Source organism: Fringilla coelebs (assembly GCF_963513975.1).
Source record: "Fringilla coelebs genome assembly, chromosome: 8".
Taxonomy (NCBI): domain Eukaryota; kingdom Metazoa; phylum Chordata; class Aves; order Passeriformes; family Fringillidae; genus Fringilla; species Fringilla coelebs.
Window position 1 is genome coordinate 16,991,895 of NC_140066.1, and position 21,969 is coordinate 17,013,863.

At 41.8% G+C, this 21,969-nt stretch overlaps 1 protein-coding gene across 8 annotated transcripts in view; it reads left to right on the forward strand.

Moving 5' to 3' along the window:
- The window catches only part of SORBS1 (sorbin and SH3 domain containing 1), a 161,465-nt gene that overhangs the window by 61,044 nt on the left and 78,452 nt on the right, over positions 1-21,969 (forward strand). For all 8 annotated transcript variants that reach the window (XM_084210796.1, XM_084210811.1, XM_084210791.1 and 5 more), the window contains one exon: positions 17,775-17,881. The gene's annotated coding sequence lies outside the window, so the exon portion shown is untranslated. The remainder of the gene's footprint in view (positions 1-17,774; positions 17,882-21,969) is intronic.

Below are 21,969 nucleotides of genomic sequence, written 5' to 3' on the forward strand. Positions count from 1 at the left end.
ATCACATAATTGTTGTGAAATCTTATCATTATGAATTTTCAAAATATATAAGTATCCAGAGCAAGCTGGGGTAAAGTTAAATCTATTTAGTAAGGTCCAATGGTATTTGCATAAGGGGTGTCCTACTTCAGAAGCCCATAACTGTAGCTGTTTACATCCTTAAAGTTACAGTACTACTTAATTCTGATCAGTGAAAGTGGTCATGGACACAGAGCCAAATAATTGCAAGGACAAATTCTTGTTTTTCAGCTTTTAGAAACCTGTACCTGCTGGTATCCAAGCCATATTGTGTTTTCCTTAACATAGAGAATGTCAGAAGACCAAATTCATATTTCCATCAGGAGGGCTGGTGTTCTGTTTTTAGTAATTTTATTGGAGGGTGGCAAGAAGGCATTGTAGTAAGATACTGTGTTCTTGTCTATTAGCAATGGTGGATTTCACTCTGTCATTTGCTGAATTACTTCACTGATGTGACCTGAGCTGTTTCCGGGTAGGACTGTTTGGATGGAAGGTGCTTTCATGCGTATATGATGAGTTCCTTTTCACAAGACACTGAGCAGGTAACTTGTTTCACACAGTCCAATAAAGTTGTGATATAAAGGTGACTTCTGCTCACTCCTGGACTGGCTTCAAGATCCTGTTGTCATAGAGCAGTTATGGTATAGAGAGTGATTCTTTTCAGAGTCAGAGAGTGATTCTTTTCAGAGTCATCTAATTTCTTCATTATGTTGTTTGCCTACTCCTCTAGGCACTCCACACTTGTGGAGTGTCTCTGTTGAAGGGAGTCAACACTTTGCTGTATAAGCATATTGTTTAATTCCTATTATCTTTATTGTAGACATGAAACCCCAAATCACTTTGCTTATTTAGAGAAGCAGAACCTGGAGAGGGTTTGCTGTATTATTAAGGATGTTCTTTGTCATTCCAGTAGTCTACTGACAATTGAGTGCACTGTAGACACGGTTCATTGGGCTACTTGTGGTTTCCTTTGGGACTTGAGACAAAGCATCCTGCCGATACTTTGAATTTCTCCATTGACAGAGCGAGGACAACTGTTGCTTAGTCCCAGCAAGAGGGACTTTTCAGCTGAGTGTTACTATGAGGTTGTTGAGATGACTTATGTTAGAGAAATGTATCATTTTGTTCTGATTGAAATGCAACGTTGCCCTTCCCCTCGTAATTATCTTTTAGAAGAGAGTTCCAGGACTTGAGCACTTACAGCAGTTCTTGTACCCCATCTCTGTGGAAGTTCTTGCTATTTGTAACTGTGGAAGTTCTTGCTATTTGTAACAGAATAGTTTCCATGTGTCATGACAGACTATTTCTAAGCTTTGCTCATTAGTTAGGACTGGAATATATCACTTTATTTGTTTCTGTAGATGCTTTCATCAGAAACCAAGTCCAGATGTAGAGGGTTGGCAGTAGATCAGGCTGAACTACCAGAGGTTTTGCTGAGACTAAATAAGGCTTAAATATTTTCATTCTGTTTCCTCTTCACCTTACTTATCATGCCTGCATTGACAGAAGCAAGGCTGCTTTCCCGTGTGCTGAGCACCCTTCTGCATCGTCAGTAAGTGCTGTTAGCAGTGTTTAAAATACAAGAGACTTGTTGGTGCAAGAGAGAAAAAGGGGTTTGAATAGCTAATGCTTCTTGTTTTGGCAAGCCTATTAAGATGTCAAGTGGCTCCTACAGTGGACAGGATTTTGAGACCTGCAGTAGCACAGTCCTGACATTTGGAACTGGCAGCCAGCCCTGGAGGTGACAGTGCACTCAGTCTGTTTTCACAGTGCTTCTCCCCACAGGTCTATATCTGGTAATAGGCTGCCTGCCGCTGGCAATTTCCATGGCAGTCCCCACTAATTGTCAACACTGTTTTCACCTGTCAGGAGCAATTCCTAATCAAGCATTGCCTCTCTGCAACTCTGGGCAATTACCATGTGTGTTACAAGATGTAATAATGTATGGTCACTGGTAAACCACAGCATTGTACTGACTTTTGCCTCCTGCAGCCCAAAGAATTTTGGTGGAAGGCAACTTGCTGCAAGTTGCTGCAACATGGCTATTTTTCTGTGTGCAGGAGCCAAGAGTGAGCAATGGTTGACACTTTGAGTGGAGTGTGAGACAAAATACTGCTTCAAGGCTGCTGATGCCACCGAAAGGGCCTCACGGTGAGGCAATTAACTTCAAGTCACCCTCTCAGAATAAAAGAGACAATGTCCAACCCCTCAAACTAAGGTCTTGGAGCAGTGTGGGCTTTATGGAAAGTGCTGTTCTAATTTTCAGCAGCTGAGTTAGTAAAACAGCATGACTTGGCATCTAGCTATAGAAAACGTTGGGGAAGGATATTGCTTGCCAAATATGCAAAGCATTTGTGTGATTTACTTCAGCAAAGACGTGAAATACATCCTACTCAGTCTGAGCTAAGGAGGATCCCTGGGGCTAGGAAAGCACAGAGTTCTGAATGGCAAATGGAGAGTGGAAAAGCTGTGAACTCCCAAGGAGGTGCCTGTTGCCAGCCTATGGCGGTGACAGACCTACCTCTGGATCGAGCCCCTAGGACACTTCTCTGTGTGACACAGTGGGATGATAAGATTTGGTCGAACATGAATGTGAGCTTGGGCTTCTGTTTCAGTAGAGCTCCTGCAGTGTTTTGTGGAGCATGGGGTGCTGTTGGAACTTCCAACTGCTAATTTACTGCAGATACTATTTTAGTTACCAGTATCAAATCTGTTGAATCATCTGTGTATGGACTTTTGACTTCTGAAAGCTCTAGGTTATAATTTGTCCTTTGCTTGTCTAGGGTTAGGCTTCCAGAATGCTTTCCTGTGAGTTATGTCGATGATGAGGAGAATAAAACAGGCCAGAATACATCAAATTTGGTTCACAGAAGTTACTAGAGTAGAAATTGTTTGCATTGTAGAATTTTTTCTTCTTCCAGGAAATGCATGTACCAGAGACCTCAGTGAATCAGTCAGTCTTCTATGGAAGATCTCCTTCTGTACAACTGAGATAACTCACTCTGAGATATGTAATCTAAACTGCATTAAAATCTGTTAAGTCACCCTCCTCTTCACAAAGTACATGCAGCATTCCTCTTGCCTTCTTGGTACATGATGGTTTCCTGATACTGAAGCAAGAGAGCATTAATTAGTACAATGTCAGGTCCATGAGAGGAGCATTTAATTGGTACCCTGTGACAGAAATGTGTGCCTGCTGTGAATGTAAGTTATGGAAAAACTGCAGCTTCTGGACACAGATCACTCCACCTTCCGCAATCTCTAAAAAGAAACAGCAGGATCCCAGAGCATGGCTATAACTGCACTGACACAACCTTGGTAAAGTTAGTAATGGATCATATTTCATACCAGTTCCTCAGCAGATCAACTTTCATTTCATCAGCTCCTTTCTTTTTCAAAGACCTTGATCTTATCCCTGTTAAACAAAGAGATGCTGCTTTATTGCTTTTGAAATGGGGCTCAAGAATTCACTTACATAAAAATGCCTTGAAATCAAGGAATGCTTTGCCATAGAGCATTGCCGTGTTCATCTCCTGCACACAAAAGTTTTATTGTCAGTACATCATCAACAAGACAAAAAGGTGTGGTAATTGCTGGCTCATGGGGGTGTGGAAATCTGTGGGCCTGGTTAAGAAATCCTTCCAGTGTGGAGGTGACTTTGGGGTGAAGCTAAAACTCAACAGACAGAGACTGTTCATGTTCATCCATGGCATGCATGTACATGGATGGTCTAAGCAACTTCTAAATGTTAGAGAGCCTCCTAAGACTATTCTGTTTGACCCCCACTTCAAAAAACACAAGTGTCTGATTCAATAAAAGGTGTGAAATTAAGATAAGGTTTGAATTATTGTGAAAATGTATTCAGCTTCTTTTGGCATGTAATACAGCTGGAATTCTATAATATGTGAGCTATGAGGAATTTAGAATGAAATAGTTCTTGTAAAGTTTGAACTTGTTTCAAAAGTATCTTGCCATGGCACACATTACAAATGACAGCCTAACAGTTCATCACAGTCACCTCCACTGTGTACAGGCCTCACAGATTTTAGCTGTCAAGAGGCAAACAACTGAGCCTGTAGTACTTTGTGCCTCTTGATACTGATCTTTGGAATTGGGATATCTTCCTGATTCATTCCACCCCTGTCATGATGGGAACAGTTCTGTTTACTCCAGTTACAGGGAAATGTGAAAGTGCTGGCTTATGCTTGCTGAGAACAGCAGTACAGTGCAATGGAAGTTCCCAAGCTCCTGGCTTAGGAATTGGACGCTGCATGTCTTTGTTAGTGTTTGAGCATCTGTTCAGTGTATAACCCCCAAGACAAGTGAATACCTTGCTCCTTTCAGACAAAACTAATAATGTTTGAACAACTTGTTGAAAATGTTTTGGCCCAGCATCACAATAGCTAGCTGAGCTGTGATCGTATCAAGCCAAGCCCTGTGTTATCTGAATGGCTGGATAAAAAAATTATTTCATATATTATAGCCAAATACAAAGCAGATGAGTTATTGGTCTTCTGAAACATGGGTCACTTTTTATATGAAGTCACGTTCCAAAGGTCTTTTCAGCCCTTACCATCCAGAGGAAATTGCCTGCTTGAGCCAAAGCATTCTCTGCTTTGGAATGCATGGCCAAACTCTGCTAAGCAGCCCCTTCACTAGGGCAGGTGAGCTGCTTACATGGGCAGGGTCCGCTAAATTTTCAGCCAGCATTAAAAAAGAGCAGGTGTGGTAGCTGGCAGATGGGTGAAAGGACACTTGATTCTCCACAGCACTGATTTGGTCTATCCAGTGAAGTTCCATGAAGTCCAGGTTAAATTTCAGTTCCTGGGCCTGAAAGAGAAGAGGCTCTGTGTAAAATCCATCACAGGGTTAATTGAAAATTCATCTAATCAAGATGTGGTCTTATAAATGGCAACACTATCCGAGACTGAAGTTTTGACTTGTATTAAATGTATAAATATTTGCAGAGACGTCAGTATGAGTAGCTACATCTTATACAGCATGAAATAAGAAACAAGCTGAGTTTGATCTGGATGTCTAATGCCAAAAGAGTTACTGATATAGTTCTCTCAGGTTTTAGTACTTTTCTGATTTTTAAATGTGGAAAAAATAGAGTAATGGCACCTCAGGACCATTTTAAAAAGCACCAGAGTATTGGATAATCTTATTTTAGTCTTCCAAATAGTATCCCTTTTTCATTTCAAAATTCTGCAACCATATTTGACAGCTCTGTCTGTGCTATCCTGGACTTCTTTGCTGCTCTCATCAGGCATGTGCCTTAGTTGTGTCTTGGTGCCAGTTTGTAATCTGCCATATCTTTTGTCTCTTACTTTTTTTTTAAATGAGAAGTCTAAAGAGTTTACAGTTCATTTGGGGTTTTGTGAGGTGTCCTCATCTCCTAGATATTTAATGACCATATTAGGGAACCTCTGAAAGCCCAGAGAATCTAGTTTATAGAATTAACTCCGAAAGTTTAGTATGATTACAGAATTTGAAAAACAACTTGACTTGATGACCTTGCATTTTATGCAAAGCTGTAAACAAGAGGAGAGTAATCAAAGCTTGGCCTGTTCACAGATATGAACTTTAATATTATCTCATGGGAAAGACATGAAAAGGCCACTTATTCAGATTCAAGGATAGCATCTATTTTGGCAAGTAACTCCTGGAGTAGGTACAAAGATACCTAAAAAGTAGGTCATGCTGTTGTTGCACCCTTTGACCATCTAAAATGTCAAGGGGCCAACATGCCAGCGCAGGACAAGGAGGCATTGATGTTCATGTAGACAGAGAAATTCTAAGAGATGTTCCATACAGCCTGAGCAGGTATACTCCATTCTGAACTGTGTTACCATTATATCTCACATTTCGTGAGATATTTAGCTATGAAGTGTATGTTTCTCTGCATTTTGATAGAATCCCAATGAGTAGAAGGACTTTCAATGCAATAGCGAGGTTGTCGTATGTAATCTGTTACTAGGTATGTGGATTTTTAAATAGTACTGGGATTTATCTGTGCAATTTTTTTTTTTTTAATTTCTTCTGAGTTTTTGATAATGTTTTTCAGACTTATTTTCTGTAGTCACAAAGAAGCCTGAGGTCCTTAAATATTTATATGGTCCACTAATTAAAAAGAAAAATAAATTATTAAACCTTTATGGAGGATGGCTATACCCACTCTGCAAGAGGATGGAGCCATTGCAGCTCTTCTGCAGTGGAAGCACAGTGCTCACTTTTGCAGGAAATGAAGGTAGTTACTGGCTTTGAAGGATGATGTCCAGCCTGGGCCTTCAGGGGCAAAAAAAGTATCTTTAAGGGGAAGTCAGCCTGTATGAATGTAAGAGGTGAAAAATGCCTAGGCCTGGTGTAGATTTGCACTGGAAATACACAAATGAAACACTTAGCTGATCTCAACTGGGACTGGCAGCAGCCTTCCTTGTGGCCAGGAGCATGATGCTGCCATAGCCAGTTAACAGCTAGCACAGAGCTTGCTCGCAAGTCTTTGTATAACCCCACATCGTGCAGAGTAGGCATTCCCAGAACCTTGTTTTTTTGCTTAGTTGAAACCTAAGTTTCCTGGTTACTGCATGAGATGCAGAAAAACCCAGCTATTGTGGGAATCGCAGTCAAGGCATGAGAGTTGGCATGGCTGCACCTTCTGCATTCAGTCCACATTTGACCTGCTACGGGTTAGTATCCCCTGACTTCCCAGGAGAGGAAACCCCCTGCAAGGCAGGATCAAATTCTGTGTCATGCCTGCCACAGAGTAAACTGTGAAAGTAGCTGGACCAAGGAGAACTACCGCTTTGACACTTATGCCTCTTTTTGCTGAGCTCAACATCCCATTCTCATGTTTCTCTGGCTGACCAAGGCACATCCTCTTGCATCAGGGGAGGACAGAATTTCTGATCAAGTATGTTAATGAAAGACAGATGGGAAAGCAAGTGTCCCCTGTGAGAATTCAGCTCTTCCTTCTCTTGAGCTGTTGAAATTACATTGGGCATCACAGGCTGAGGGCTAAGAGGCTGAAGAAAACCTCTGATTTTGTTCAGGTTGGGCTTTTTCCAGCTATGCCAAACACCTGGCAGCATGTAGCAGAAGTCTGACGTGTTTGCTGCTCTGGCTCTCAGTGTGCACAGGCAGAAGTGACTGAGCTCTGCTGGGGGATCCTCAATGGAGTACATCACCTTGTCACAGCACCCAGAGCACTCATGTGATGGTCAGAGGATGGCAGTGACTCCTGATACACCTTACCAAGTATTCAGCTGTTTAGCATTTCAGCTTCTTTTTGACTTTCCCCTTCTTTGTCCTTGGTATTGTAGGTCTGTGTATAAAGTAGGATCTGTATTTCCTAAGAGTGAATGCCTGGGGGACCCTGTGAAGTCCTATGTTCTATGTTCGTGGTATTGCCACTTCAACGTTCTTGAATCAGAATGTGAATTCCCCTCATCCCAAATTAAGCTATCTCTGCTTGTCATTCAAGAATATATATTAGAATTACTTTTCTTTGACTTCTTGTTCTGATCTTTCCTGGTTCTCCAAGCTTTTTTTCTTCACCATGAGTTTTTTTATTTTGGGGGTTGTTGTTTTATTTATCTTACAGGGAAGCTGAGAGTCTCATGCAATCTCTCATTTTCATCAGGTGTGGCTGTATGAAAACATCACACACTGTAGGAACTGACAACACCACACTAGATGTGCAGTGTCCAAAGGTGTTATCAGACCAGGAGGTGGAACTTTGTGCTATGTCCATCCTTAACTAACTGGGGGATTGTATATAGTTTAGAGCAACTCTGTTGAGGGCAATTCTGAATAGGTTCAAGCTTCAGGAATTCCCCAGGAGATTTTTGGTTAAAGACTGAATGTTGTTACTCAACTAGAGCGATGTGTGAAGAATTCAGTATTTTTGCAGTGACATTTTGGAATTATTTTGGATTTTAAAAATCTGGGCTGTTTTTTAGCATGGAGACTTTGTTGAAGACAGGGTGGCTTTTAAGGCCATATGAAAAATGAATCTGTCAAATCTCCTGGACTTTGGGGAGGTCTGAGTATGAAGACCAAAGATGTTTTTTTGGTGCTCATCTTCATTCCCAAGAGCAGACTGAGTCACAGCTAGGGCAGACTTTAGTGGGACAATGCTTGAGCTAAAGTAAGCAACTTGCTGCTGTGCTCATTAGCTTTCCAGCTCACTAAAGGAGTAGAATATCCAGTCCTACCAGACAAAGCTTCAGCCTTGCTCACTGGCATGGGCACATCCCAAAACTACTGAGAATCCAAACCCATGGTTGGAGCATCCATCACACTCAAAACCATGTAAGGGCCAAATAGGAATTTTACAACCTGTTTAATTCTAGCAGTGACTCAGAAAGAGCAGACCTTGCCTGAAGGCACAAGTATTGGGCTGCAGATGGAGGAGAGAGGTGCCTTTGGGCTGATTATTCTTGTAACTCTTCATGTAGCTCTGCCAGCTGTAACTATTATTTATGTTAATATAATTGTCTAATCATTTTTGAAAGCCAGTAAAGATATTTCCCTACAGTGTTCCCTTCCTGCCCTATGGTAATAAATTCTTCAGGCTGATTTTCATGCCAACTTTAAAGATTTATTTTTATAAAATAATATCTATTACACCTAGCGCCTTCTTCTAGCATGGAGCAGGATAAATCAGTGCTTCCCAATTTTGCTTCACAATTATTCATTCATTATTTGACTTGCAGCCTGAAATTAATCAGCTTTTCTTCTATGCTTCCATCTTTTTCAGCTAAATACTCCTTTAATCCTTCTTTGTAACCTCAATGTACATTTGTCACCTTTTCTCTTAAGCACTGATTTAATTCAGTTGTCTGATCTTACAATGTTCCTTGGTATTATTTAATTATACATTGGTTAACGAGTCAGATTTTCTGGGCTGCTGCTTCAAGAGTCTGCCTGATTCTTACTGTGGCTTTTGCCTGGTTCATTATGAATCCCAGCCCAGGTAATGGTGTGGTCCCTGGACTTCCACAGCTTCCACATACCAGGTTCAGGCTTCTCCTTCCATTATTCCCTTCCTGTGCTTAAGACAAGGAGGAGTTGTCTTAAATCATTTTTGTAAGATCCTGCCACCCCAGTGGTGCATTATCCAGCCGAAATAGCAGCCTTGAGACTGTCTCGTGTTCTCCCTTCAGCGTCCTGTAGCAGTACCCTGCAGTGTGAAGTAGCTATGGCTTGCCATGCTCTGGGCCAAACACTGACCCTCTGAGAGCTGATGACTGATTGAGGGTTAGACTTTCAGAAAGGCTGTCTGAGCAGAAGACATTTCTTTGTTAGTTGTTTTCACCCATTTTAATGATGCCTGACTGTTAGCATCACCTCAATCATAGCTGAGATAACTTTGTCAGCTACTTGGTCACTTGCACTTTTTAGGCACAAAATACAGAATTGGAAGGGAATCTGATGAGAATTTGTCTCATATTGATTACAGTCAATTTTCATTTCTTCTGTTATATAAACACATCAAAACAATATGAGGCTAAAAGAAATATGAAACATTAATTTGTTCTTTAGAACAGGAAGTATTCTTCTTGTCCTGTAGACCTCATCAAGAGTCTTTTGCCCTTTGTTTTGCCAAGAATAGACTGTGTTTTCAGGGTCCAATTTCTGAATTACAAGAGCAACAAAAAGAACTGCATTTTTAAAGTCTCAGCAGAAAAATAAAATAAGCATGTGTGCAAACACAGGGGGTGGTGGTGTGTAAGAACGTTGGCAGACAGGGATAGAAGCAAGAAATGTGACTTGCTTCCGTGAGACATGCTTGCAGTTTTATTGCAACATGGAGCCAATGTATAGAGAAAGCAGGGAGGCCTTTCACATCTATTACACAGCTCATGGACTGTGTGTCTTTTCTGTGAACTGATTGTGACCCCATGCTGTGCATTGTTCTTTTTCTCCTTTCCATCTGTTCAGTGTTTCAGCCTCTCAGCTCACTGGAAGCCTGCTATTGATTTTTAGTTGTGTCCTAAGTTTGCTATAAATTTTATATAGTGACCTCATACTGCCAGAAAAAAAAACCTAACACATGTTCACCCCAAAATACATGCTTAAATAAATGGAAAATTGTGACAATTGATATAGCCCTCTGGGAATGCCTGAACTGAAAGAGAACTACCACCACCTTGGTAGTTTTTGATCCCTGCAAGGTAGGTCTTTCTTTTCATGGGAGGTTTCAGCCACTTTACTCTTTCTTCTCTGTATTTTGGTGTATGTTCATCTCTCTTTGGTATATGCATGGCAGCACCAAATAATAGCAGTTGTGTCTGTCTTTGCACAGCATGTTTTGATTTCATTCACAGGCAATACATTCCCTGTGTTAGACAGATTCTGCTCTGGCAATGGTACATCTGCCTGACATGCCCCATTGCTCTTGCAATCTATGGCTGAATCCTCTTTGTCATTCTACTGTTTCTTTTCTCATTTCCATCTGTTTGTCTTTTCAGAGTTTCTTGAATAATGGAAATGCAGTGATTGCTTTTGAGATGTGTTATAAGCTTGTCATAAGCATTTTCTTTCCTTTTTCCTTTTTTAGTAGCCCCTATTGCCAGGCAGTGCAGTTGGAGGATACAGTAAGGGGAATTGACAACTTATTCCAGCTGTTCAGCTGAAGCAAATGCCAGTAGCTCTTCTGCATGTTTCCCTGCTTGCTGTCCACAATGATTTTCTATTATTCTTGGCAAAAATAGGGAGGCCTCTTTTTTTAGCCACTGGAATTTAAGGGGAACCTCATTGCTTGAAGTACTAGACCAAGAGAGATTAGGGAGATGAGGAAAACAAGTATTTTACTTTAGAGGATTACTGATATAAAATCTAAGGCAAGAAACTTATTCCTGTTCTCAATTTTGCATGCTTCACCCTTTCTGTGTTCATTGAGGTTAATTGCATTACTGTAGTTGCTAGCTGTGAAAAATTATATTCCCTATGGTGTTAACTCATGTGGCTGGATTTAAAGTCCCGGCTTTATTTACGACTTCCTAATGTTTGCTTCAAGCTGTGATAAAGATCTTATAAAGCAGGTCTCCGAGTGATTTTGAGAGAGGTCAGATAGAAATAAAATGCTGTCTTCTGGTGTAGTGTCTTGAGATGCAGAGGGAGGGTACAAATGCAAAAGGCACCTGCTTTCCATGGGAGTGTCAGGTGCTGCCTGTGGCCCTCAAGGGTTGGAGCACAGCAGTGCTGTGAGCAGACAAGGGTGGGATCCCTGCAGCCCTGGGGCTGTGACTGCTGGCCTCTTCACAGTGTAGAGCACCTCTCTCCTTCCTGGGAGTCTGCCTCACAGTGGGTGGAGGGCTACAGTCTGAGGGAAGCATTTTCATCCTTGTACAAAGCCCTTCATGAGTGGCATTGCAGGCTGAGAAGTCTTTCAGCTCTTTCTATTTCTCTCTCTCTTCCCTGCTGGTGGTTCAATTTTCTAGGCAGTTTTGTAGTTCTCTGCCTCTTTGAACCAAACCTAGTGAGCATGAGATCTCAGTGAGAATTTGTTGCAGTATTTTCCCCTCTTCCTGGAATGAGAGGCTATTGTTTCCTAGAGAAGTGTAATCAATGCAGTGCCTGAAGGCCAGGTCACTGTGTTTGACCCTTTGCTTTGGTCACTGACCCACATTTCATTCAAACACATTGGTAAATAGTGGCGCTTCTTATGTCGCTGAGATTTATGTAACAGACAGGGAAAGATTAGAATTGGAGATATCTCTTACTATTCTGGGGACCTGGGCTGCCAGCCAGTTTTACTTTTTGAGAAGCAAGTGTGTGATTTTGTGAGTATGAAGGTGTGACTCATTCTCCTCCTTGACATACTTTAAAACATGCACTGAGTGGTGATTTGCATGAGGATGCATTGAGGCTCTGCTTGAGCTGACAGCACTCGGTGCACTTTAATCATACATGTGGATAGAGGAAATGAGTTAATCTGCAGTTAAATATAGAGGTGGTGAAAGAGGTGGGAGGGGGAGGGGTTGACTCTAATCTTCCTTAGGTTGGGGTCAGTCGAGAGTAACCTCTGTGTGGATGGTATTACCCTGGGCAGAGTCATATCTCACCTCTCTGGAGCTGAAAGTATTAGCTAATGGAAAATGGCAACAAAGTGAGAATGTGCCCTGAGCTTTGGCATCACTGCAGTGCTGTTCTTTCTGATCACCATCTACATGTTGGTGACACCTTTTTTTTTCCCTTTCAAGAAGTATCAAGTGAATTGTAGGGGTAATCAAATGTGTGTTGCTGAAATTACATCGTAAGGATCTGGTTGATCTACAAGCCTGGTTCTCTGTGATTGTTGAGATGTACCATGACGTTGTTCCTTTGTATGTTTGTTTTCTGTTTATTCCTGAACTCAGTTTCGAGATGCAGATGTAGAAGAAACAGGGATGCCTGCTCTGCAGATATCCACTTCTTCCTTTGTGTGCAGATGTGCTCTTAAATTCTGTCATATTGAGAGCTGCCACTTTACCATTCTCTCCAGCTTCCTGCATGTCTTAATGGGTAATTTTTTGGGGAAGGCCTGTATTAGTGGTTTGTATGTATTAGCTGCTTCTGGGCAGTTTTTCTTCTACAAAGTGCTGCTGGAATGCTGCCTGCTGGTATGCAGAAAGAGGCATACCTGAGCAAACAGGGGTGCTTTGCACCAGGCTGGCCCTGCTATCTATGCCATGGAGGTGTATGCTGCCTGCACTGTGTTGGAGACAAGGTGAAATGGATTTTACTGACTCATTTGGACAGGTAAAAAAAAGCAGTCTTTTGTACATGGACTGAGCAAAGCTGAAAGAGGAATTCTGGCAGCAGCCTCTTCTGAGGAGGCAGCTTGAGCTAATCAGTTATGTGCTAGCAGTTTTTCTCAAAAGAGTTGAGCCCAAGTAGTCCATGTAAGGAATTTGCATTTGGAGGTCACATACTATATAGGTCATGTTTGTTGAGCAGTGGGTGAAGAAAGCCACTGGTTTACATAAGCTCATTAAAATGAAAGGTCTGCCAGGCAGAAGAGTTCATTTGCATATTGGAGAAAATCTAAGCCAGTCTTGAGAAATCAGGATCTACCCTGAAATGCACTTGTGCCTCTTTTGTTGGCTTCACTGAAAATGACATGCTTTAGCAGGATTTGGCCTTGTGTGTAGATTTGTAACAGCATCACTGTTGTCTTTAGTATTTCTGTTAGCCCAAAGCCGTATTCTTTCAGTCATTCTAGTCCATAGGGACAGGCTGAACTCTGCCCATCTGTCTCTAAGCAGTCCATATTCATAGCATATAAACAGTTTGTTTTGTAAAATCTAATAAACTATCCAAAACCCAAGGATATTAGAGATGGCTTATCAGTAAGTTTGATGATGATGATGATGATTATTACTACTACTGTCATTATTATTAGTAATTTTAGTTTGTAAAAAATTTATCAGAATTTGATCTTTGCTCCACAAGGCATTTTTGTTGTATTTGATACTTAAGCTAGAACTCTTGTGATGGAGTGGGTCAGGTAAGAAATTTTCAAAAGACCTGTTGATATCTCTCCTGAGCTGAATGACAAGTCTTAGGACTTCCAGAGTGGAAGGGCATAACTATATCTGAGACCAAGGACAAGCGTCAACTTAGCAAACAGTTGATCAGGTTAAAGACAGGGACCCTTGTCTTCCCTTCCCCACTGCTTCCTCTTGTTGCTTGACCAATACTGATGGTTGGCCTCACTTGTAGCTTTGCCAGGTGAAGGGTCCTTGTGAGCACTTTATGATCAGCATTGAGAAAATAGATCAGCTTGATTTATTGTCACATTGTTCCGTTTAGCTTGGTGGATTCAGCCTTCTGTGGATTATGAAGTGCTCACTTGAACACCTCTGCTATGAGCTCTGCAGGGAGCTCCAGCAGGTGGGATGGTGTCAAGCAGTTTTCAGTGAAAACGAAATGGGTGGATGTCAGTTTTTAGCCTTGGAGGCAGCATAGACCATGGGAAGAGCATTGCACTAGGAAAGTTGGAGTCACAGTTTGTTCCTGGCACTGATTCTGGTGTGATCAGGTCAAATCACTCCTCATCCATGCATCATTTTCCCCTTCATATGTCTTGCCCATTTACATTCCTTGAAAAGGGACTGCCTGTTCTTATGTGGACAATGGCAAATATAATGTTTTTATCCTACTAGTCTTACAGAGCTGCTTGAATTTATTGTTTTCCTAAATGGCCTTTAGATCTGAGGATTGTTTGTTGATCTTAGTTTCCAGCTCCTTACTTTTCCATTGCAAAGCTGGTCCCACACTGATGTGTTTGATTATATTTTCATTGCCATTGTACTTGCTTTGATTTTGCAGCTCAGTGCCCAAAGCACAGGGTGCTGTACAAACAACAGGATGAAGTCAAGCAGGGTCAGGCCCTTTCTCTTTTTACCTTGAAAACAATGTGAGACTCCTATGTTTCTTTTGCTTGGCATCTCCAGTTCTTGAACTGGAGGCTCTGTGTGTGTGTGTGCTGCCCTCCTGTTGTGTTCAGGTGTGAGATCACTTGGAGACTGTTTTCCATTGCTGCCTAAGGGGTACTGGGAGCTGTGCTGTCTGCTTGGTTGTGTGTGAGCTCAGGCTGTGAAGTGTGGAAAATTACTGCAAGAATAGCAGCATGCTGAGCTGATGTTTCTGTCTACAGTGGGTTACTTGGGACTAGGTGTCCTTATCAGGGCTCATAAGTGTATTCATAGATTTGTCCTTCTGGATCATGCCTGGCCACTGTCTGCAGCAAGAAATTTTCTCCTGTTTCTCACCTCTCCTTTTTGCTTTTGGCAGCATTCCTTCCTCCATAGGGATGTGGTTTGAGTGTGGCCTGTGTCCAACTCTTTTAAGATGTGCCTGGCTGTTGATCTGAAAAAGGAAGAAGAAGCAAGAGAGCTTGATTCTGCACTACTGTAGTATTGTCAGCTAGTGTATCAGTCCTTAGTATGGAATAAAACAGCCTCCAGAAACATCTGTAAAATTGTAGACTTTAGTACTTTAGTCTCATCCCCATGGTGCTCCTGCTATTCCCTTCCCATGTCATTCTGAAAAACCTCTTATACCAGGTTTGGGTACCAGGACAGACTGAGGCTGTCACTCAATGCATCAGAACGACACAATCTGCAGTTTGCACTAAGCCACAGTAGTTTATTTGTCTTTAAACTCAAAATGAGTCTAGAGTTAGGGAAACCCTTAGTTATAAAAAATAAAGGGGAAAAAAAAGAAGGAAGAAAACTCTAAACCTCTTTATTAGCAGTGTGGTGAGATTTTGGTTTGGTTTGGTTTTGTGGGTTTTTTGTTTTCTCTCCATTTGCTTGATTTTCTCACCTGCTGCATTGATTCAAAGTTTCCATGTGGAACTTGCTTTTTGTAGCTCACTGAGCAGCTCAGTTATCATTGGTGCTGGTTGCTGGCTTCTTATGCAGGCAGTATCCAAGTACCTTTTGTATTATTAGAAACTATTTCATTACACTTAGCTTCTATGGTGGAAATCAAACTCTTAGAAATAGATAAAGCCAGGACACAGCTGGCTTACTAAGAGAACTAAAATTAAAACATGTTGAAAACTTCTTGGTATGATGTCCTTTCTTTCTGACACTCTCAGCTCCCTAATTTTGCTGCCCTTCACAGAAAGTGAAGTACTCCCACAGCAGTGGGTATAAAGTTTGTCTAAACTGAATCTTTCTGTGAGTCCTGCATAGACTTTTCAGTAACAATAGCTTTTTATGGTCCTCCAAGAGCTAAAGTGGGGCATATTTCCAAGGGGAAAGTTTGAGCATTTTGGTATTGCTTCTAGACTGGGGCACAGACCAGTCATAACCTTCCTCTGTATTCTCTTGTCTTGCTGAGCTCCCTGGCTATGTGCCAGGTTAGAGCCTTACTTGTTACAATTCTCAGCATCAGAGAAGTTTCTGTCCTTTGGGTTTTGTGCCATTTACTCTCTCCTCCCCCTTTTCAGCCTTGCTCTTGTGATAGCAGTTCTCTGCGTTGGGCAGCTTTTGGTAGTTGGGACTCTGGCCAGCTTCAGCCTTTTGCCAACTCACAAGGACAAGGCAGGTTGGGAAAGCAAACAAACTGCAGTTAATGCCAGCAGGGCAGCTTCTTGTGTTGCAGGAAAACCAGGCTTGACCTTGCCACTGGAATATTAACTCTCTCTTGGGGCATACTCTGGACATCTTTATAGGAAGATTTTTTTTTCTAGTACTAGCAATAAGCCTTTCAGATGTGTGTCCTTTTGCTGATCCTTTTTGACTCGTTGGAGATGGAGAAACTATTAGACCATCCTCAACAGAAAACTCTGATTTGTTTCAGCTTGTGTTTTCCTAGGACTATTCTAGTTTTGTTGAAAAACTATCCTGGTTCATCTAGGCTCATTGTTTGGGATCTTCATGGGTATTGAAAGAAGTCTTGGGGCTTGGAAAAAAATCGTATTACTGGAGCTCTGTAAGCATGGTCTGAGATGGCTCCTATGCAAGGTCCTTGATACTCCTTATGTGTGCTTTTCCCTCTGAGCATCATCATCTGCTTTCTCTGTGTTGTGATTTTGCCCTGTGTGCACTGCCATGAGGATATCTAACTGGTGAGGCTTACAGTCTGGTTGTACAAGGCCCTTGGAGGTCCTGGTCCTGCATTGCTTGTTGAAAGAAATGTGACTTCACTCCCCTCAGAGCTTGAATAAAACACATATGATTTGTTCAGCCATCCAGCACAGGCATCAAACTTTGCTAGTTGGTCTCCTCAACCTCTTCTTAAAGTTCTTCAATACAGAGAAGTATGAGGAAGGTAGTGTAGAAAAACGTTGCACTGCCCTCTGGAAGATCCCCTCTGTTCACTCAATAGAGCAGAAACTCAGGGTGACAGGCTGACTAGTTCAGCCTGATAAATGACATGATTAAAGATGAGGGGTGTCAGTACTTACCTTATAAGTCAAACTGCAGAGGCATCTCACTACAGCAGACTGCTGTTAATGTTATTGAGTGAAACAATGAAGTTGTGCAGCCATACATCAAATCTATGTCAGATCATACCATTTAGACTTAATATTGGACTGGACTTAAATAATTTCATTTAGTAAGCATTGATGCATGAAAAAAAGTATTAAATTTTTCTGTGTGAATTCTGCCTCTGTGTCTGTCTAGTTGTGTATCCTAACTAAGGAATTTGTCTGAATAGAACCTAATGTGTGTGTTTCTTAATATACATTTACTATCTATCCTTCCTTCTTTATTCCTGGCGGTGGTGGGTTGCATTTCATGGCTGTTGTTATCCCTAGTTCCCAGCCCAGGCTCTGTGTCAGACAAGCCTATTCACACATCAGGGATAGCAGCATAGATGTGTGTTTACTTCTTCTTTTTGCATTTTACAAACTAGTATACTAAATGAAATGAAATCAACAGCAATTTACATTGGTAAACAGACTGTAGGTTCTAAGGAGGTGTGAATATTTGTGCTATTCAGCTTTCCTTGCTGCTCGAGGGGGAATCTCTAACAGAAAGGCAGGAAAACGGATGTGGTTTCAGCCTTCCCTGGAGACAACCATAAATATTGGTTCTCATACAGAGGATGCTGGGATGTGGATCTGGGCAGACTGATGTTTATACTAACCATGCTATGCTTCCTGCATGGTGAACAGAGGTAATTGTTTCATCTAAAAGTAGCATTATTTCTGTGAATGACATTGCTTTGGTACAGCCCTCTCTGTAGATGTGTTAGGCAGCAGGACTAATGGCACTAATAAGCATTTTCTTTCTCTTTGGCTTTTGTAGGTATGAGCTGTTATGTAGCAGTTGCATGTGAAGAGAAGACAGAGTACAAGTCGTCGTCAGAAGATCCTGTCCTAAGCTGGGCCTGAAAGTTCATCCAGCTGGCTGATGTGAGTAGCCTGAAAGGGAGGGGAAGGAGCACATTACTGGGAGACTTCATCCTGACTTCAGGCACCAAAATCACAGCTGTCTCTATCAGTTGTAGTGAAGGAGTTTTCATCCCAGCAGCAGCAGCCTACCTGGGTTGTGCCACAGAAAGCTGTATGGTAGCAAGAGTACCACTGTGTTACTGAGGCTTTTTTTGGTATGTGAGCCAGTCAAAAACTCCAGTTCTTGAAAGACAATCTCCAAATGCTACTTTTGTGATGATTCATTGATGTATTAGATAAAACATAGTCCCAGAAAGAATTAAATTCACCTTTGCCATAATCACATGTGTTCCTGTCCGTGTTTGTGCCATAATGTTTACTATCTGCATTTGTTACGTCTTCCTTGTTTATTATCTGCATTTGTGACATCCTTTTCTGTTTATTTTGATGCTAGTGCTAGTAAATATTCTGTGCCTTATTCCAGGTCAAAAACAGATGGAGGTGGTGGGATTTTGGAATTTCCCTTTAGGATGACTCTTCTAGGGAGCCTGTTTGTGATCAGGAGGGCAAAGGTCAAAACAGCAGTTACCGAAGACTGAATTTCTGGCTTTACAGAAATTACATATACCATTCACTTTGGCTACTTCTTTCTTTACCTGGTGTTTGTCTCTATGCCAGAGTCACAGCCATACTGACATTATGATTCTCAAAGGTTTCTTATGTCTATTTCCTTTGGGGATACACTGCCCTTCCAGTGAGGCTATGTCAGCTGCTTGCATGCTGAGCACGCAGAGACTGTTGTTAGCTGATGGCGCTGTCTTTTATGAATTACTTTTCTCTAAGGAATGAAAGTTCAAGCTGTTGGAGAGGAAGCTGAAGAAACTTTTGGGATGTGCAAAGCCAAATTTTATGTCATTCTCCTACTACTGCCTTATGAGCAAAATCACATTGACCCCACTGTTGAACTGGCATAATTGGCTGTTTCACACCCGGCCTGAAAGTGAGCCTGTACTTTGGCTGCAAAAGGGATGGAAGCTCCCTCCCCTCAGTTTTACTGCTTTAGAGGGAAGAGAATGTGATACTTGGTTCTCTTCCAGGCAGAAATACACAGTCAGGCATTGATCTGGAAAAAGAGCATCTCCAAGAAGCCTTGATTCTCATAGACATGCCTGGGAGTCACTGTGCCTCATGCTTGTGCTATGGCTGACCTGGGTCATCAGCCAAGTGATGACATCTGTATCTCTTTCTTCCCTTATCTGTGATGCCTGCTTAGTCCTACTGGCATTAAGGCATAGCACGTCTGTTCTTCAGGGAGTTCATAGCATTGAATACCAAGGCCTGAATAGCCCATATGGGAGTTTGAAGGAGAAGAACCTATCTCTAGCCCCTATTCCAGCTTAGGTGGAGCCCTAAATGGCCCTTTTTACATTTCCTTTTTTATATGAGAGAAAAATGTATACTACATCAATGCAGTATCATTGATCTGCAATGCAAAACAGTTCCAGGCCTGTCAAGATGGCCCAAAGGTACGGAAAGGGAAGGAAAATATCTAGCTATTGCACCAGGAAACAAAGTTAATCTGTGAAAGCACAGTGGATATATATTGACTGAATCTTTTGTGGTCGTAGGTGAGAGAGTCAAAGGGTTGAAAATGCTACAGTAGGTCCAAGGCTCAATAACTAAGAAAAAGTGCCCTTAGTGTACACACAGAACTGTTGGAGAGTTGCTAAAAAGTTAAAGATATTCTTACTGATGGCCAAATTTCCCAGAGCCTGCTGGTCAATAGCTGCTGCCTTATTCAGTTCTGGAGTTTGTTGCTTTGGGTGAATGCTGAAGGTTATTCAGACAAGCTGCTGTAAGGTGTAACAAGTCTTCTTTCACAACTTTCTCTTGGGTCAGAGCAGAATTTCTTCTAGAGGAAGGTGTTGCCCAGAATGTGCTTTTGGTTTTAGCTGGCTGATCACACCACCTCTGCATTGGCTCTGCCCATCAGAGACTGTAATAGAGGTATAAATAATGCAGCACTGTGCCAGAAACCAGAGCAGTAACAGTGAAAGTGAATTTTAAGAAATCAGGAAAATGGAGTTATCATTTTTTCCATTGAATTTTTGGGAACAGATGGAGCATGGATGAGGCAGAGAATTCTGAAAAGGACAGTGTGTTTCAAACATTTTCCTTAATGTCTTCCCAGTCTGCTCATACATTCATAGCTCCTGCCTGTTTGGCACAGGACAGTTAGTGTAGGATGTGAAAATTTCAACACCCCCAGGCTTCCAGAGGTGGATGTTCCCCAAGGCCTGTTTAGCTGTGGTTTTTGGGCTATGGAACTTTTGATGCAAAAGGCCGTGGGAGCAGCTCATGGCCTGATGGGCAATGTCTTTGTTTACTTCATTCCAAGTCACTGAAGTGAAGGATCTGGTCTTTCTGAACAGAGACAATGACCCCGGAGCATCTTAACTGAGCACTGTACTGATCCTATTAGGATCAGCCCTGCTTCTTCTAAATGGCCAATGTGTTTTCTTTGGGGTTTTGTGTTTCATTTTTTTTTTCTTAAATCTGGTTAGAGGCCAAGAAGAATCTAGTCAAAGCCCAGCAGTGCACTGAGGAGCAGTCATTATCATTGTTTAGTCATCTAGTTGCTGTTTCTTTGCTGTGACAAGAAATGTTTGTGTGGTTGGGAGCAGGGGGATGAGGAAAGATCAGCTTTTCTCTTCTTCCCCTTGGAAAGGTTTAAGCATTGTTCCTCTCAATACACGTGTACCAAAGTGTTGCTCTTTGAAGACAGATTTAAAGTAAGGCCTTCCAAACTCTGTGACAGCCACAGTTTATAGGAGAGGAGTCAAAAAAAATTATGTAAACCATCATTAATTCCTAAAGGAAATGACTTTCGGCTGTGAACTGTGAAATACGATTACTCTCTCATTAGCTTTCATAGTTACGAATGTAACTGGCCAGCTGGCCAAGTTAGAATCTAAATTTTTCCTCAGCCTGGTGTTTTGGGCTAGATTTTTGCTTATTAATGACATACACAGCAAATACATTTGACAGAACTGCTGGGACTTAGTTTCTGTGAATGCCCAGGCTTGTCTACTGGAAGACATGTTGCTTCTTTTGGCTCTGTAGTTCTGTTCCTGGAGAACAGAAGATCAGCTGTGGGTAGTCTGATTTGATATTCATTTGTCTTTAGCCCTTAGGTACAGGAAAAAGCATGGCAAGAAAACACTGAGATAGAGAGAGAGCACAGTTTAAATTCTCTTTTTTGCTTCTACAAGTTCCCTTCTTTACTGCACTGCTATATCTCCTTTTTTACTCTCATCAACTTAGCAAATCACTGCCATTGGAAGAGCCAGTAAATTCAGGTGCTGGCACAGAGAGCATGCTAGTATCTGAGTATTTTGGGTCTAAAGAAAAATGAGAGAATTTTGCAAAACTCAGCTTCTTTCTCTGTCATATAGGAGGTGATTTTTGTCCTGACACTACCTTAAGGTTCATTTAAGCTCTACAGCACAAAGGTTAAGAGCAGTGGTAAACAGCTGGTGCCTTTACAGAAGCTTTTAATATTGATTGGAATGTATTCTGTTGCCTTCACAGTCAGCAGTGCCTTTCATTGACTGAGGTGCTGATTGGATCAGTAAGCACAGCTCTAGCCTAAAGTAAACTTAGGAAGTGCCTTTGTCCTTTTGTAGCAGAGGAGCACAAGTCTGGGTTCTCCTGCCACAAGCAACCCAGTGATCATTGAGTCCCACACCTCAGTTTGGCACATATGCCACAAATCCCAGCATTCAAGTTTTGCTTCCATTTTGTCTGTGTGTATGTAGCAGCCCTTTGTGGCAGCAAAGGGCTGGAGATGCTTATTTGTAGGCGAGGATGCAGGCTTTTTAAGTCTCATTCTGTAACTGCCATTCATTTCCTAGCACTTTCCTTAGGGTGAACAGAGCTGAGCCACAAGTTTTTCCCTTACAGTGTTGCGGATAGCAGGTCCCGAATTCCACAGAACTGCTTGGACCAGGGTCAGCAGATACTCTAGGAAGAGGAGCAAGGTTATACTTTCTTTTCTGCATAGGAGTTAAAATAGGTCAGCAGATCAGTAGGAGCTGGAAAAAATGCTC